Below are 19,112 nucleotides of genomic sequence, written 5' to 3'. Positions count from 1 at the left end.
AATTTAGTTTTGGTAAAACATCAGCAGTCACATTATAATGTTGTTAATTTTAATTTTACTGGCTTTGTGGTTGTATTTGTGCTTGATTTTATAGTTGAATAAGAGCTCTATGTGTGAGGAGTTTATACCCAGATTTGTGTTAATAATATAGTAAAATATCAGCTCCGGGGTCTGAGAATTTTTTCCCTTTAAATGGAGGTTTATATATTTTTCAACATTGAGACATACAGTATTAGAAGATTCTGTCCCAGAGAATTCTCCTCCCACTCCTCCTCAACAGGAGAAATACCCCAAGTAGAGCAGAATCACCTCAACTCTCCCTGGAAAGCAATTTCAGGTGAAGAGGCAAAGAGTCTGGATTAAGTGGAATCCTGGCTCTGCCACTCACTACTACAGAACTTCTGACATGATGCTTTACTTTGTTAAATTTCCTCAATAAAATGTGACTAATACGAGTACTGCAAAACATGTGAAGGTTATAGGAGACGATCTATCTAGCATCTATCCAGCATAATGTAGCACAGTGCTGGTGCATGGCAAGTGCTCAATAAACCTTACTTGATATTACTGTTGTTACCATTAGCCTGGCTCTCTTTACAGTTTCCACAAAGCTTCATGAATACCACAGCATCAAGCTTTCTACTATGCTTATTATACAGCCCTAAAGTAGCCCCAACTGCCCAGGAAAGTGAAAGACTGATTTACCAATGAAGGGGTAAACTGGCAGAAAGTGCTGAACTGAGAACAGAATAAGCCTCAAGTTTAAGTCATGGTCCAGCCAACCCATTAATCATGATTTTTGGGAAAGTCACTTACTTTGCCTAAGGCTCATTTGTAAAATGGAGATAATTCCTAAGTCACAAAGTTTTTACAAAGAACATTATAAAGGACACAGTGTTTCACAAATGTAAAGTCAAATTATTATTCAGCGAATTCCAGAAAGATTTCTAAAGGACATCCCTTAAAGCTTGAAAAGAAAAAAAAAAAAAATCACAAAACAAATAATTAGGAACACCATTCCCACTTCCCACTATTGAGCAATCAAGTATTGAGGTGGCCCATTAGGACAAAAAGGCAAACTGAAAGTAAAAATCAAGCCTTTTACTTACTGCAACAGTGAAAGCAAGAGGCAAAAAGAGGCACCAGCTCCCCACTGTTTCATTTTCCCCTGTAGAATGACACCAGGCAAGGATCAAGTGGATGCAACACAGATGGGGGAAAGTGTCTCACTGCCCTGGACCCCTGAAAAAGAGGCTAATGCCTTTTTGTGGGCCTGGGGACAGTAGCGGGGGTGGGGGGGGGGTAGGTTAGGAAGAGGGAAAGAGCTAAGAGTGGAATGGTACTGAGCCAAAGTGAAGAAAGTGTCTCCGCAGAGGCCCCCTGTAAGGAGTGCTCTGAACGCAGGTATTTGATCTAGGAATTGTCAAATGAAAAAACTAAAACAATTTAGTAATGAGCTTGATGTCTTTTATTCAAGGGAAAATAATCCATGGATTGGGGGAGTACAGCGCCTCACAAGCTGTGGAACACTCTTCCAGAGGGATTCTGGCAAGAGAGAGTTTTACAGTACATTAGAAGAGGCAATGTGGAAACAAAGCATGATAGCCTAGGAGGTCAGGGGTTTCCCTATAAGGCTAGCAGGTCCTGTTTTCTAGGGTAAGGTGAACTACCAAAAATTAGGTTGGAGGATTGCAATTGGAGTATGCTAGGTTTCCTTGACAAATGTTTCCCATAATGCAGGGTGACTAAGGTTTAAAAATATGACCTTGACTAGGCCACTGCGGCAACATCCACTTTTTGGGTCCTTACATGTGAATTAACTTTATCAGAATGCAGATATACATAAAAGCACGGCCACAAAAAAAAAAAAAAAAAGCATGGCCACACAGAGTGGGGAGAAGTGGGGCGAGGGGGAAGGCTTGACTGTAATCCCTCCAGAAAACTGCAGTGCATTGGTTGTGTATACCAGTACTGGTGTGTGGGTGGCAAGCTTCTCCCAATGAAGCCTTGCAGGAAAAGTCTTATAATTGCTCATAGTCAGGCCTGAAAAATCACACATACGATTCTGACCTAGAGCTAGAGGCCTCGCCCAAAGGAAAAAAAAATACAAGCATTCTTTACTTAACGTGTAATAAACTTATTCCAAGAAATTATATAAACTAAAAAATCAATACATTTAAGAATGATTAAAACAAATAGCCCATGAATAATGCCACAACAAGTTACTTAAGAGTAATTGAGAATGTTAATTATAGTCTTATCTTCCAAGGACCACAACATGTACAGAAACCTTAGTAACCTTCAATCTATACAAGGTCTTATTTCTAAGACCATTTGTAAGTCTGCTGTTAAGAGCTCAGAACCACATTTTCTACAGGAGCATTTTAATTTGTGATTAAGATACCAGGCTAGACTACACATGCTTTTGAAATCCATAATGTAGATGAAAGGAAATTTGTTTGTTTATTTTAAATGATCTTAGAAAACTGGCAAATTCCATTCTCCCAAACAGCTGAAACACTGCCAATCCATAATGCCTGGGGCAACTGAATCTTATTTAATATAAAAACAATCTGATTAAATGATTCTTTTAAAACAACAACAGCAAACACATAAAACCTGTCAGCCATCTCTTTGCCACCTGATAACACAAGATGTGTCTATAAAGTTATGTTGTTTAACTAAAAATTACAACTTTACATCAAAATAAGTGTTGTCCTTTCAAATAAACTGCCTTAAGATATTACTGTTGATTCCAATAACAGTAAAGCATCTTTGAAAACATTATTTTCACATAATGTCCTCATAGCAAGCTAATTGATTCTTTTTCATATCCTTAGTGGTGCCAAATTTTTTGCTTTAGGATATATACCCTTTGTTGTTTTCAGAGTACGTTGTTCTTGTTGCCATAAATGTATAGATTCCCAACATAACCAGCTTGGAAGGATCATATTCATTGAGATATAGCTTCTGGTGTGTTCTATTTCCTTAAACGGTCTTAGTCATACCTCATAAATCAAGTCCATGTAGTACACACTGTACTACCACAAATGATAGTATCCTTTGTGCTTATTCTGTTGCGAGAATCCAAAACTATCTGGAAATATGAGCTAGATTTTTTTAAGTTTTTTTTTTCAATATTGATAACAAAAACAGAAAATATACAGGAAATATATATATTCTTACGATTGCAACAAAAAAATTATATTAAATACCTAGGGATAAATTTAGCCAGAAATGCACAGGACTGATATAAAGAACTATACAACTCTACAGAGGAGCACAGAAGATAATTTAATAAATAGGAATACAGTACACAGTTTCTGGAGCTGAAGATTCAGTATTGTAAAAAATGTAAATTCTCATCAAAATTAAAGTAATTCCAATCAAAGTTCCAAAAATGTTTTGGGGGAACTTGAACAAATAATTTTAAAGTTCATCTGGAAGAATAAACATGCAGGAAGTACCAGGAATATACTGGAGGGGAAATGAGTGTTGTTGATTGTGGTGGGGTAGGATTAAGGAGGGTGGGGGTGGTGCCTGCTGTTCCAGACATTATAATACTCTATAAAGCAAGTACATCCTGGCCATGTCTATAGTGCCAGAATATAACTAGAACAGAATGGAAAGTCCAGAAATTAGTCAAAATATATATAAGAATTCCATCTGTAATAAAGTTAGTATTTCAAATCAGTAGGTTAAGGCTGGCCTATTCAAAGAAGTGTATTAAGAAAAGGGGCTACCTATTTAGCAAAATTAAAGTTATATCCCTACTTTAACACCAAAATAAATTTGAGATGAATTAAAGTTTTTAATGTAAAAATACTTTTTAATAGGCCTATAAAAAATATGGGCAAATACTTACTAAAAAGTGGGGTAGAAAAGACTGTTTTAAATATGATACTGGCACTTCCACAGTGGCGCAGAGGTTAAGAATCCACCTGCCAATTCAGGGGACATGGGTTCAATCCCTGGTCGGGGAAGATCCCACATGCCACAGAGCACCTAAGCCTGTGTGCCACAACTACTGAAGCCCATAAGCCTAGAGCCCACAACAAGAGAAGCCACAGCAATGAGAAGCCCACGCATTTCAACAAAGAGTAGCCCCTGCTTGCCACAACTAGAGAAAGCCAACGCACAGCAACGAAGACCCAATGCAGCCAATAAATAAATAAATAAATAAACTACTATTCTTTAAAAAAAAAAAAAAAGATACCAAAGCCATAAAGTATAAAAGAAAAAAGAAAAAGACTCATAGACTGCTTACAAGAATGTACAGGATGATATACGAGTACTAAAAAGACACTCATGGAAATAAATGCAAAATATTATAATGTGGTTAATATGATTAATATATAAGGAATGTTTAGAAAATAATTAGAAATGATCTCGGTAAAAAATGTGCTAATACCATCAATAAGCTTTCACAAAAGAAATGCAAATGGCCACTAAACACTTAAAAATGTTCATCACACTAATAATAAATACCTCTGGGGGATGCTTTTGACTGGAAGTAACAGAAGACACCATTCAAACTGGCTCAAATAAGAGAATATTATCTCTCATAACTGTAAGTCCAGAGGCTGGGCAAGTTCCAGGTATGGTTTCAGTTCTATAATGTCATCAAGGACCCAGGTTCATGTCATTTCTTCATCTTGCTCTAAACAGCGTCACCTTCATTCTAAGGCTGATGTGCTTTGCCAATTACAAAATAGCTGCAGCAGTTCCAGGCATCGCACTGACATGGCAATATCCAGAGGAAGAAAGGGACCGTCTCTTTCTTATGTCTCATTTTAGTTTTAAGGAAACTTTCACAAGCTCCTCAAAAGACTTGCTCTCAGATTTCACTGGCCAGAACTGGGTCACAAACTATTCCTAAATCAGTCTCTGGTAAAAGAACGAGTTCCCATGATTATCTTAGACCAGAGGGTCTTGGAGTGTGGTCCACAGATCCCTAGAGGCCCCATGATACTTTAAGGGTGTGGGCAAAAGGTCAGGATTATTTTCATAATACCATCAACATGTTATTTGCCTTTTCTACTGTGGTGGCATTTGCACTGATGATGCACAGGCAATGGTGGATAAAACTGCTGGCACCTTGGTCTGAATCAAGGCAGTGGCACCAAACTATAATGGAGGTCATGCCTTCTTCACCAACCATGCATTTGAAGAAAAAAACCTATTTCACTTAAGCATATTTTTGATGAAGCAATAAAGACTGTTTTCATGGAACACCACTTTTACTTTGGCATTTTCTCAAAAACAAAATAAACCTGTCAAGAAAATAACTGACTGCATTTGTTGCCATTGATAAAATTTAAGCTTTCAAGCAAAAATTAGAATTTTGGAAACCCTGTGTCCACCACTGTGAGCTTAACAGCTTACTGACACTTAAACACTGTTCTGATGAGAATAAAGTGTTTTTGACATTGTATAATGAAATGTGTCAACATTTGGAAGACATGCACAACTCAGTGAACCAATATCTTCCAGATGGCCAACATATGATATCACAAAATGACGCATGGGTAAAAGATCCACTCCAAGTGCAAGGCAGACCAATGGATTTTAATGTAACCGAGTATAAAAAATTCATGAATATGATTTCAAATATTATATTGCAATTAACCTTTAAGAAATTACCACTTACTGGGATTTAGTGTAGTATCAAAGGAGATTCTTCACACTCGTCTGAATAAACTATTAACGTACTCCTCCCCTTTCTAACTACTTACAGATTTGTGTGGGATCAGATTTTCTTTATATCAACCAGAACAACATATCATAACACACAATGCAAAAGCAAATATAAGAATCTAGTCATCATCTTTTAGGCCATAAAATAAGGAGATCTGCAAAAAATGTAAAACCATGCTACTCTTCTAATTTTTTCTTTTGGAAAACACTTTTAATAAAAAGAGTATCCATGCTAATATGCAATAGGTTTTTTATTGTTTTTTAAAAATGACTTAAATATTTAAATTTTTCTAAGGTTTAACTTCTAATACAATAGATAATGATAACTATAATCCACATAAACAAAAGCTCTTGGGGCTCCTCTATAATTTTTTCAGAGTGTCAAGGGGTCCTGAGACCAAAAAACTTGAGAACCACTGCCTTAGATGAATTTTCCTGGGCAACATGGAGAGTGGGAAGTCCACCAATTAAAAAAAATGGTGTAATGGCTTTCTGTCATTTTAGCAAAGGTGAAATGTTGTGATCAGTGGTGTGCAGGAACAAGCATCCACACACACTGTCAGGGATACTTGCACCAAGAGACCTTTCCTGAGGGAACTTTGGCAACACACATGAACATTTTTAAAGAAGAAATCTGATGGAGAATTCCATTTCTAGAAATATATTCTAAGAATATAATCAGGAGAATATATTAAGGATTTGTCACAGCATTATACTGAAAAACTGTAAACAATCCAAATACTCATCTTTAGAGGACTGACTAAATTATTTTACACCTATATAAAAGAAAATTATGCAGCTACTTGAAATGTTGCTAGAAACCTAAATTTGTTGATATGGAAAGAAGCCTGTGATTTATTAGGTAGGGGAAAAAAGGTAAGAAAGAGTACCTATGGTAAGATCCCATTTTAAAAAATTAATATATATACCAACATATATGTGTACGCATAGAAAAAAATTTGGAGGCATTTACAGTAGTTCCCTCTGACTGAAAGGCTCAAGGAGATCTTTACATTTTCTTCTTAATGTATCTCAAAATGTTCTTTTCAAGAAAACTCAAATTACCTTTATAATCAGAAAACATAAAAATATTTTTAAAACCACTCAGTATATACATTCTATATACTACTCATGGGTAGAGGATCCATGCTTGGGAAGGAAGGGGAAAAAAGTTGATATGGGCAGTAGTGATAATAACACTAAAGGTTACAAAATTTTCTGATGGTCACCCATTTCCATGGAAGAAAAGATGCCATGGAGTCTATAAGAGCCTGGTCAGTGGGACTCAGACAAGATGCTGAGGTTGGCTGGATTCAGGACCCAAAATACCTTATGGTCAAAGAAGTCCAGGGAAAGGCTACTTTTAAAAGACTGCAATCTGTTAGACAAGGTGAGGCAGACAACTGCAGATGCTGAGAAGGTGGGGCAAAGAACCCAGAAAGAGAAAGAAATTGGAAAAGGCAAAAAGTAGCAGAAGGTGGCAAACAGACAAGCCACAGTAGAATGCCAAATTCCAGTTATCCAGAAACTTCCTATTCACCAACTAGCACAGGTACTGTCTACATTGCTGTGTGACATTATGGCTGCTCTCTCCATTTGGTAACTGTGTTTCTGATGTGCTAGAACCTTTTCATTTATAGTACTTGTTAATCATCAGGCAGCAAACACAGATGGCACCAGTCAGGTCTGCCCAGCTCAGCTCCTGGGAAAGCTTGTGCACCCTCTGCTGGTCAGCTCCACACCAGGACAAGAGGGTCTGTGTCTGTAGGAAACAACTTCCTAAATCACAGGGATACACTCTGTGTTCTTTGTATAGCCAATTTCAGTGAAGAGTTTGGAAACCATTTCTTCAAACTACCGCCTCAAAGAGACAATTCCAGATTAAAACAATGCCTTCCTTTGTTACACCAAAGAAAAACATCATAAAAACTAAAGTCCTGTGAGAAAATATACCATCTAAAGCATTTTAAATTCAAATTATTTCAGTTCATTACATAATAAATAAAGTGTGCAGATGACTGCAACACTTGATATGACTATAAAGCTCCATTAGAATTTTACTCTGGTTGAAAACCTGGGATTATAACAGATAATACTTGTGTAGGTTTTACGACTTACAAAGAGCTCTCACATTCATTTTCATACCTAATCCTTACAACATTCTATAAGCAAGAGAGGAAGGCAGGACAAGCATTTCTGTTATCACCATTTTACAGATGGGAGCTAAACCTCAAAGGGGTTAATGAATTGCCTTGATCACACAGCTTCAAGAACCCACACTCCAGATAGGATCAAGATGGCAAAGTAGGAGGACGTGCGCTCACTCCCTCTTGCAAGAGCACCGGAATTACAACCAACTGCTGAATAATCATCGACAGAAAGACACTGGAACTCACCAAAAAAGACACCCCACATCCAGAGACAAAGGAGAAGCCACAATGAGATGGCAGGAGGGGCGCAATCACATTAAAATCAAATCGCATAAATGCTAGGTGGGTGACTCACAAACTGGAAAACAGTTATACCACAAAAGTCCACCCACTAAAGTGAGGGTTCTGAGCCCCATGTCAGGCTTCCCAACCTGGGAGTCCAGCAACAGGAGGAGGAATCCCCAGAGAATCAGACTTTGAAAGCCAGCGGCATTTGATTGCAGGACCTCCACAGGACTGGGGGAAACAGAGACTCCACTCTTGGAGGGCACACAAAAAAGGGTGCTCACCAGGACCCAGGGGGAAGGAGCAGTGACCCCATAGGAGACTGAACCAGCCTACCTGCTGGTGTTGGGAGGGTTGCCTGCAGAGGTGGGGGGCAGCTGTGTCTCATGGAGGAGACAGGGGCACTGGGGGCAGGGGTTCTGGGAAGTGCTCATTGGCATGAGCCCTCCCAGAGTCTGCCATTAGCCCCACTAAAGAGCCTGTGGGCTCCAGTGCTAGGTAGCCTCAGGCCAAACAACCACCTGGGTGGGAACACAGCCCCACCCACTGGCAGACAAGCAGATTAAAGTTTTACTGAGGTCCGCCCACCAAATCAGATTAAAGTCTTACTGAGCTCCACCCACCCAGCCCTACCCACCATCAGTCCCTCCCATCAGGAAGCACCCAGGAGCCTCCTAGATAGCTTCCTCCACAAGAGGGTAGATAGCAGTATCAAGCAGTATCAGCAGTATTTCGTCTTGTGGAACTGAAAACCACAGCCACACAAAGATAGAGAAAATGAAAAAGCAGAGGACTGTACCAGATGAAGGGACAGGATAAAACCCCAGAAAAACAACTAAATGAAGAGGAGATAGGCACCCTTACAGAAAAAGAATTCAGAATAATGATGGTGAAGATGATCCAGGACTTTGAAAAAAGACTAGATGCAAAGATCGAAAAGTTTACCAAAGACCTAGAAGAATTAAAGAGCAAACAAACAGAGATATGCAACACAATAACTGAAATGAAACATACACCAGAAGGAACCAACAGCAGATTAACAGAGGCAGAAGGGTGAATAAGTGACCTGGAAGACAGAATGGTGATAATCACTGATACAGAAAAGAATAAGGAAAAAAGAATGAAAAGAACTGAAGACAGCCTAAGAGACCTCTAGGACAATGTTAAACACACCAACATTCGCATTATAGGGGTCCCAGAAGGAGAAGAGAGAAAGGACCCGAGAAAATATTGGAAGAGATTCTAGTTGAAAACTTCCCTAACATGGGAAAGGAAATAGCTACCCAAGTCCAGGAAGTGCAGAGAGTCCCAGGCAGGATAAACCAAGGAGAAACACACCAAGACATATAGTAGTCAAACTGATAAAAACTGAAGACAGAGAAAAGTTATTAAAAGCAACAAGGGAAAAACAACAAATAACATACAAGGGAACCCATCAGGTTAACAGCTGATTTCTCAGCAGAAACTCTGCAAGCCAGAAGCAAATGGCATGATATATTTCAAGTGATGAAAGGGAAGAACCTACAGCCAAGAATACTCTACCCAGCAAGGATCTCATTCAGATTTGAAGGAGAAATCAAAAGCTTTACAGACAAGCAACAGCTAAGAGAATTCAGCACCACAAAACCAGCCCTACAACAAATGCTAAAGGAACTTCTCTAAGCAGGAAACATAAGAGAAGAAAAGGACCTACAAAAACAACAACAAAACAATTAAGAAAATGGTAATAGGAACATATATATTGATAATGACCTTGAATGTAAATGGACTAAATGCACCAACCAGAAGACACAGACTGGCTGAATGGATACAACAACAAGACCCGTATATATGCTGTCTACAAGAGACCCACTTCAGACCTAGGCACACATACAGACAGAAAGTGAGGGGATGGAAAAAGATATTCCATGCAAATGGAAATCAGAAGAAAGCTGGAGTAGCAATAGTCATATCAGATAAAATAGACTTTAAAATAAAAAATGTTACAAGAGACAAGAAAGGACATTACATAAAGATCAAGGGATCAATCCAAGAAGAGATAACAATTATAAATATATATGCACCCAATATAAGAGCACCTCAATACATAAGGCAAATGCTTACAACTATGAAAGAGGAAATGCAAGGCAGAAATAGAGACACAGATGTAGAGAACAAACATATGGACACCAAGTGGGGAAAGCGGGGAGGGTTGTGGGGGAATGAATTGGGAGATTGGGATACCAAATTGCACACTCTAAATATATGCTGTTTATTGTCTGTTAACTGTATCTCAATAAAAGTTCTTAAAAAAAAACAAAAAAAAAAAAACAAAGAACCCACACTCCAAGCAGTTCTCCTGACTCCAAATTCTACATTCTCCTGAGAACAAAATTCTACCTGAGCTACTGATCTCTAAGCGGTTTTCTGAAGAGCTGGTATGTATTCTAGGCAGAGAAGTAAAAGGCCTAAAGCATGTATCTATAATACATTCACTCCATTTTTGTTTCAAGTATCACCAAAATTTTGGGTGCTGAACCCTAAATCTGAGGGGTTTGCACTGTAGGCAGTGCTTTGTCCTAAAAGAACATCAATTTAATGAATGAAATGGATATTTTAATAAGGAATCTAGTGAAAACCAAATAAAGTTAACTTCAGAATTTCTATGTGTGGCATGTCCTAGGCCCATAAAAAGTAGATCCGGTCAGGTTTCTTGGCTTCTGCATTCACTCAGTCAAGGCTATATATATGCAGCAGGAAACTAGGGATGGGAATCCTCAAGCTCTGGTCCTGCTTTCTCTTGAATCTTTACAATCTTGATGATTTTCCCCTTACAAACAAAACATTATGAACACTGTTGTCAGAATGCCAAGCTAAATATCAGCATGCTAAAGGAGAAAGAGTCACTGAAATTCAGCTATAATCACAGAGATTCCCCATAGCTAAAGAGCAAAGCAAAGCAGTAATGATAAATACACTCAAACAATTATATAGTGCTGGCTATGTGCCAGGCATTACGCTAAGTGCTCTACATGCATTAGCTCATTTAGTCCTCCCAAGAACCCATTTAACAGATAAGTAAATAGAGACATAGAGGTTAAATAATTCCAGTAACCAGCAGGTTCACACAGCTAGTAAGTAGTGAGGCTGAGATCTGAACCCAGGCAGGCTGGTACCTGAGTTCAACTTCTTAACCACTAAAGCTATGCTGCCTCTATCCAGCGGTATCTACCATATTCCTGTTGCACTTTTAAAGTAAACTTTAATTTTAGAAGGGTTTTAGATTTACAGAAAAGTTGCAGATAGTACAAAGAATTCCCATGTATCTGTCAGTTTCCTCTATTATTAAAGTCTTACATTAGTATAGTGGATATGTTATAATTAATAAGCCAATATTAATACATTATTATAAACTTAAACCCATACTTTATTCAGATTTCCTTTTTCCCTAATGTCCTTTCTCTCTTCCAGGATTGCATCCAGGATACCATATTACATTTTGTCATCAGGTCTCCTTAGGCTCCTTTTTGGCTCTAACAGTTTCTCAAACTTTGTTTTTAAAGACCTTGACAGTTTTGAGGAGTACCGATCCGTTATCTTTAGAATGCCTCTCAGTAAATACTCATCAGATGTTTTTTCTCATGATTAGACTGGGGTTATGAGTTTTAGGGAGGAAAACCACAGGGGTAAAGTGCCATTCTTATCACATCATATCAAGGGTACATGATATGAACATGACTTACCACTACTGATGTAAACCGTGATAAACTGGCTAAGGTAGCGACTGACAGGTTTCTACTGTAAAGGTACCTTCCCCCTTTCCATACCATATTCTTTGGCAGGAAGTCACTATGCACAGCCAAGGCTTAAGGAGGGGGGAGTTATGCTCCACCTTTTTTTTTTTTTTTTGGCCTGAGACCCACAGCATACGTGATCTTAGTTCCCTGACCAGGGATGAACCCACCATGCCCCCTGCAGTGGAAGCCCGGACTCTTAATCACTGGACCACCAGGGAAGTTCCTATGCTCCACCTTTCTTAAGGGTGGAGTGTCTACATAAATTATTTGGAATTCTTTTGTAAGGGAGATTTCTTTTTTCTCCCTCATTTATTTATTCAATCACTTGTTTATATCAGTATGGACACTGATGTTTATTTTAAACTTTGGGTTATAACCCAGTATTATTTTATTTTGTTATTCAAACTACTCCTGCTTTGGTCATTAAGAGCTCTTTCAGCTGGCTCCTATATCCTTTTGACACATTCCGTCATTGTGTTTTTGAACGCTTTCTTACTTTCTGGCACTACACAATGTTGCAGACTCATGTATTCCTTGACCCAGTCCTAGGATCAGCTATTTCTCTAATTTTCTCTTTCTAGAGTGTTTGTTCCTTTCATTGGGGTATTGTCTGGGTGCTGGGTTTGCTCTTTGCTATGAGGTTGTCCTTGATTCCAGGCCCTCTCAACTGGCAAAGCAAGGAAATACATGTGTGTATACTAAACGGTATATATATACACATATCTATAAATGTTTCCATATGTAACCATCTGTATCTCTAGTAAACTAGAGTTTATACTAATGTCTCCAACTCTAATCCTTTACCACAGGGATCATTCTAGCCTTCCCCTCTTGGTTGTCTATAACCTCCCACTCCAACAGTAAGAAACCTGGTTGCCATCATCCACCATGTAGCTATTAACTGTTCAATTCCAGTATACAAGTGCAGTAGTTTCAGAATTATTAACCCATACCTCAGTGGGAAACTTTTATCAGCTAGAGGGCAGTGCTTATGTATAGTTCCTACTGCTTTTAGTCTTACAGTCTCATTTTCAAAGTTACTTAGGTCAGCACCTTTTCCCTGACCCCTTTTCAGTGAGGTTATTGCACACATTTGTAATACAGGTAGATTCTTTTGTCACCGTCTGCATTACATCCTGGAACACCCTCTTCTCCTTGTTTTTTAAATTTTGCATACGTTAAGTTTTACTCTTTGTGCTGTAAAACTATATGGATTTTAATAAACACATAATGTGGGACTTCCCTGGCAGTCCAGTGGTTAAGACCCCATGCTTCCATTGCAGGCAGCACAGGTTTGATCCCTGGTCAAGGAACTAAGATCCCACATCGTGAGTCATCTGGCACGACTGGGAAAAAAAGAAAAGAAAAAAAAATACATAGTGTTATGTATCCACCATTACAGTATCATATGAAATCATTTCTCTACCTTAAAAAAAAAAATCCTCTGTGCTACTTAACCCTCTCCTCCCCAAACTCTCTACAACGTGTTAATGTTTATAAATTAATGTGATTCTCACTTCAATCCTGTTTCTACTTAGCAGATGACTAAAGGAAATTCAGAGAGAGCAAGTGGCTTGGTCAAGATTTCACTAAGTGATACTGCTGGTGCTACAACTCGTGCCTCATGACTCCTGATGTGATGCTCTTGCTACCACACAACTCTACTTCCTTCTTTTCAGCAGAGAGGGGCATGGTTGTGCACAGAGACAAGAAGAAGAAAAGACAGAAATGGTGCTAAGTGATTATATCTTACGTTAATGGAAGCATTTACACTAAAAATATGAGGAAGTAGAATTCTACTGGTAATTTGGTGAACCTGATACCCCCAAAACCTTCTGCTATAAAATATTCCCAAAAGCCTGGACAAATACATTAAAAAATATATCTTGTTAAATACATGAGTGAGCCAGCAAGAAAGAGAAACCCTTGGAGACCAAAAGCTAGCAAAAGTCCGAAGAGTTGAGAGAGCAATGAAGCCAGCAGTTGCCCAAATTCCACAGTGTTTAAAAAACAAAACACATCACAAAAACTTATCTAAACTCAAGTTTGGTTTAACATTAGAAAATATATTTATGTAATTACCACATTATCAGATTAAAAGAAAAAATTATATCATCACCTCAGCAGTTACAGAGAAAGTTTTTGATAAAATTCAACACCCATTCATGATTAAAAATAAACAAGACTTTCAGCAAATATGGAATGGATGAGAATTTCATTAACCTGATAAAAGGTAGCTACCAAAAACCTACAATGTCATCCTTAATGGTGAAATATTAGAAGTATTCCATTTATAAACATGAATAAGACAAGGATGTCCACTATCACTGGTTCTACTCAACACTGCATTGGAGGTCTCGGCCAACAAAGTAAGGAAAGAAAGAGGAAAAAAGGTAAAACAATTGAGAAGGAAGTAACAAAACTGTCAGTTTCCAGAGGACATGACTGTTTATGTAGGAAAATCACCCAAACCTTACAAATGACAATTATTGCTATTAAAGATAAACGCTGGCAAACAAAAGATCAATATACAAAAGCAATGTTGCTAAATATAAGATCTGTATACAAAAAGACAATTGCATGTTTATATCCTAGCAAAAATATAGTTAGAAAACCTAATTTAAAAATATACGATTTACAACATTGACCAAAAATATAATGTACTTAGAAAGCTGCAAAATATGTAATCCATTGAGAAAAAAGATTATAAAATTTCATTAAAAAGATCTAAATAAATGGAGAGATATTCTCTTTAGAGATAGGGTAATCTGATAAGGTAAAGATGTCTATTCTCTTCATATTGATAGGTAGATTTAATGTCATCCCAATCAAAATTACAATAAGGTTTCTGTAGAACTTAAGCAGATTTAAAAATGTATATGAAAGTGCAAATGGCAAAAAGAAATAAGACCCTTCTGAAGAAAAGGAATAAGGTAGAGGACTTGCTCTACCAGCTCGAAAGCCTTATTATAAAAGTGGTCAGGTGTTCATTAACCCAAGGATATAAAAATAAAACAACAGACCAGAAAATAGAGCCTAGAAATAGACTATGAATGTAAACCTGATATACAGCAGAGTTAGCACTCCAGATCTGTGGAGAAATGAGGGCCCCTTCAGTAAATGGTTCTGGGACAAATAGTTATTGGTGTATTAAAAAAAAGAGAGGGACAATAAATGGGTGTTAGTTTAAGGTGCTTAGTTTGGGGTAATTTGTTACACAGCAATAGAAAATGAACACTCCCTTTAATGTGTGTACCCAAAGACAAGTTGAAGGTCTATAGCAGTACTTTTCTAGGAATAAAAAACCCCCAAAAAAACAAAAGCCCAGCCAGTAGAAAATGGATAAATAAATCGTAGTAAATTCACACAATGAAATACTACATATTGGTAAAAATAAACGAAACGAACTACAGGTATTTTATCAAGTGTAATGCTGAAGAAAAAACAGACAACTTGTAGAAGAGTGCATATATGCGGTATGATTCAATTTATATGATGTTCAAAAACATTCAAAACTTAATGTTTTATTTATATAAAGAAGAAAGAGGGATCCAGGAACCAGGATGGGCACAGAGGAGACGTCAAAGTTTTAGGTAATGTTCTGTTTTTTCAAAGTTGATGATAGCTATCTGGGTACTCATTTTATAATTATGTATACATTATGCTATGTTACCTATACATATTCTTTTGAATAAATAAAATACATTTTTAAATAAGAGGAATAGTTTGCAAACTTTACTATCAATCCTTTAAACCTAAATCTTTCTGGATTTTGTATATGAATGAATGTACTACATGTTCAGAAATATACCATTAAAATATACAGAGAAAAAATTTTAAAAAAAACCAAATTTATGTTTAAAAGTCTCAATAACTTCAAAATAAATTTCCAAAAGTGACTTACTCTCACCTGAACTACTACAATTACCTGTTAACTGGTCTCTCTACTTCACTCCTGCCGTGATTCTGTACCCAACTATCTCTTAAAGGGAACGTCATATGACTCTAGAGATTTTTCCATCACATTGCCATGGGCCCACGTGATCTGACCCCTACCTACTTCTGGGATTTGATTTTATTCCTCTCTTCCCACATGCCCCAGCCATAGAATAGATCCTAACATTCTCCAGCATGAATGTCTATAACGCTAATGTGTACATTTAATAAAATCTTGGCATCTTTCCTTGACAGCACATCATGGATATTTCCCTGCTTTCCGTTTGTTCTGGGGAGTCTGGGGATGTTTAATTGTGGTTCTGCTTTATTATGATTTCACTTGACCCTTTTCTTCATCTTTAATATCCACTACATCAGAACCCTGTCAATTCTACTTTCAAAATAAATATATCCTGAATCTGTTTCCTTCTTTCCATCTCTCCTGCTACCACTCGAGTCCATCTATCATTTCTTATCTGGACCAATGCAACAGCCACCATCTCCTTGTTTCCATTCTTGCGCCACTGCAGTACATTCTCCACACTATAGCCACAATGATCTTATAACAAATTAGATCATGTTACTCTCCTTCTTCAAAGTGTCCTATGGCGTCCCATCACAAAAGAAAAAATCCAAGATTCCTTACACCTGATGTGACTTGTTCCCAGCCTACCTCTGCAAGTTCACCTCCCTCACGCACACTAAAGAATCACACTAGCCTTCTGATAGTTTTAGAATACTCCAACGTTGTTATTGCCTTGGGGACCCTGCAATGGAGCATCCCTCTGCCTGGACTACTCTAACCTTAGTTCTGTGCAGAGTGGCTCATCCTCATCATTCAGAGCTCAGTTCAAAACTCCACTCTTCAGAGAGGCCTTTGCTGACCATTCTGGGTACAGCAGGGCTCCCAACCACTCACTGTTGAGCACATCATCCTGTTTTACCTTCTTCACAGCACTTTATCACTAGCTGAAAATCTTATTTTTAAAATCTATTTATTGTCTATCTCCTTCCACATGTGAGGACCTTGTTCCCTGTTCACTGTTATACCCTATGCCAAAATAGTTCCCAGCACACTGTAGATGAAAATAATTACCTGTCAAATGAATGACCTCTTATGGCCTTGGTTCAAATTTCTTCATCTCTGAACAAATGCTCAGGTTTAATAACCGGAGTGTTTTATATATTTATTACATTATGCCTCTTTAAACAAAGTATATGGACAAAAAGTATTTTATTAACTTCTGAACTCAAATCTCCTCTTCTTTGTCTTCAAAATATGATGGCAAGGATGGTTAAGTATTCTCTAAACATCACATAGACACAGAATGAAAAAAACAAAAACAAAAACACCTATGTTTGTTCAATGCCCCAAATTAAGAGAAGTCATTTCCAAATCTGAAGCTGGGGGTATCTGTTCATGCCATTTTATCTTCAACAAGAAAATATCTACTTTATAGGTAGAACTGGTAGGGATTAAAGTTTTTAAAAAGTTGTTTCTTCTTGTGTTTTCCTACTTACTTAAAGAATAAAGACTAAATCTGATTCTGTGTTAAAAGTACTTAATTGCTGATAGTAGAATCTATACAAACATTGTTTTTAGAATAGTCCATTCATTCAACATACATGTGCATCCTTAGTACACTGCCTAAAATATGGTTAATGCAGATGTATGTTGAATGAATGAATGAATGGACTTCTCTAAACACAAACATTGGGAAGATAGGCAAGCAACAATTCTAATATAGTGCCACAACCAATGTTTACAGAGTAGCATGTTAGAAGAGGCAAGGCTATAACTAAGATAGAGGGGTCAGGAAAAGTTTCTGAGTGGAGCTGTGGGATGAGTTGAGATAAACAGATGAGAGGAGAGGAAGGGAGCTCCAGACAAAGAAAATTTAAAATGTAAAGGCACCCTGGCTTGAGCAAGTAGGCAACATGTCAGGACCACAAGAGCAAATGTGAAGGATGGGCAAAGATGAGGCTGAAAATGTGGGGAAGATACAGATAACAGAGGGCCCTGTATACTACACTAAGGCATTCAGATTTTGTCCTATAAGGCAGCAATACAGACCTCAAGGGATTCGTATACATAGCCTCAAGGCAATGAGATTTCTCTAAAGAAACTTTTTATTTTCAATTTGATAAAAATCTAACAAAAAAATCTTTTTTGAACCAAAGGATACTCTGGATCATCTAGATGACCACCTTTTAATTGATTACTGTCACAAGATTCCAGTTCACACATTTGTGTTTAGGACTGCACTGGCAAACAAGTGGTAACATTTGTCACTGGCACAGGTTAATGAGAGACATGGAGACTATTTTATGTAAATGATGTTTGTCAAGTGAAGGTCAAATGAAATCATGAAACATTGAACAAAGGAAGGTTTTTACAGTGGTTTAAAGAAAGAAAAGAGGTGAAGTCATTGAGTAATCTCTCAACACAAGGACAAAAAAGACAGGCTTTTCTATAAGGAATTTATGCCCTGGAGGACAGTGAAGGTTCACTTTAGAGCTTGATAGGTCCAGCAAAAACAGTCTCATTGGTAACAATGAATAAGCATTCATCAGAATTTATTTGTTTTATAGTCTTGCTTCATTTAATGTACAACTGTTTGAGCATTATAGTTGTTCAAAAGATATATCAGTTTATATATGGTATTATATTTGCATAGTGAATATATTTTAAGTTCAAAATAGAGAATCCTAGGTATCTACTTAGGTTTGAGAAATTCTGCTCTGGGTAATCGGGAGCCACTGAAAGATTTAATAGGAAAATGACAGATTTTGCTTTAGAAAAATCACTCTGGCAGCAGTGTGGAGGGTAAGAATTGAAAGTATTTAAGTAAGGCAGAAATGAGGCTACTTAACATAATAATGTGATAAAATGGTGAGGCCCTAAATTACTCCAGGGAGGATATGAAGTGGAGATGGATAACGGAATCAAAAGTACTTGGCTGGGGGTGACAGAAAAGAGGGCTGTAGGATGACTGTCCCTTGGGTGACTTGGTGGTGAGATAAAAACCACTGGAAGACAAACAAGTGGGGGTGAAGGGGAAGGAGAAAAAAGAGGTGATGAATTCAATTCAGCAATGATTTGAATTTCATTTCAGACAAAGAAGATCCCGTTATCTTTTCTGGGTCCCAGTTTTCTCAGTGACAGCTGCATTCATGAATTACCAAATTAACTATTATAGCGCTCTAAAAATACACAAAGCACTCCACAGTATGCTGTAAATAAGTCATGAAAAATCAGCAAAAGCCC

General features: G+C 37.5%; 1 protein-coding gene across 16 annotated transcripts in view; it reads right to left on the bottom strand.

Moving 5' to 3' along the window:
• Nucleotides 1–19,112, bottom strand: part of METTL8 (methyltransferase 8, tRNA N3-cytidine) — a 159,289-nt gene that overhangs the window by 138,599 nt on the left and 1,578 nt on the right. The gene's annotated exons all lie outside the window — the stretch shown is intronic.

Source organism: Hippopotamus amphibius, chromosome 8, assembly GCF_030028045.1.
Source record: "Hippopotamus amphibius kiboko isolate mHipAmp2 chromosome 8, mHipAmp2.hap2, whole genome shotgun sequence".
Classification (NCBI taxonomy): domain Eukaryota; kingdom Metazoa; phylum Chordata; class Mammalia; order Artiodactyla; family Hippopotamidae; genus Hippopotamus; species Hippopotamus amphibius.
Note: the sequence above shows the minus strand (reverse complement) of the source record. Positions and strands in the feature narration are given on the sequence as shown.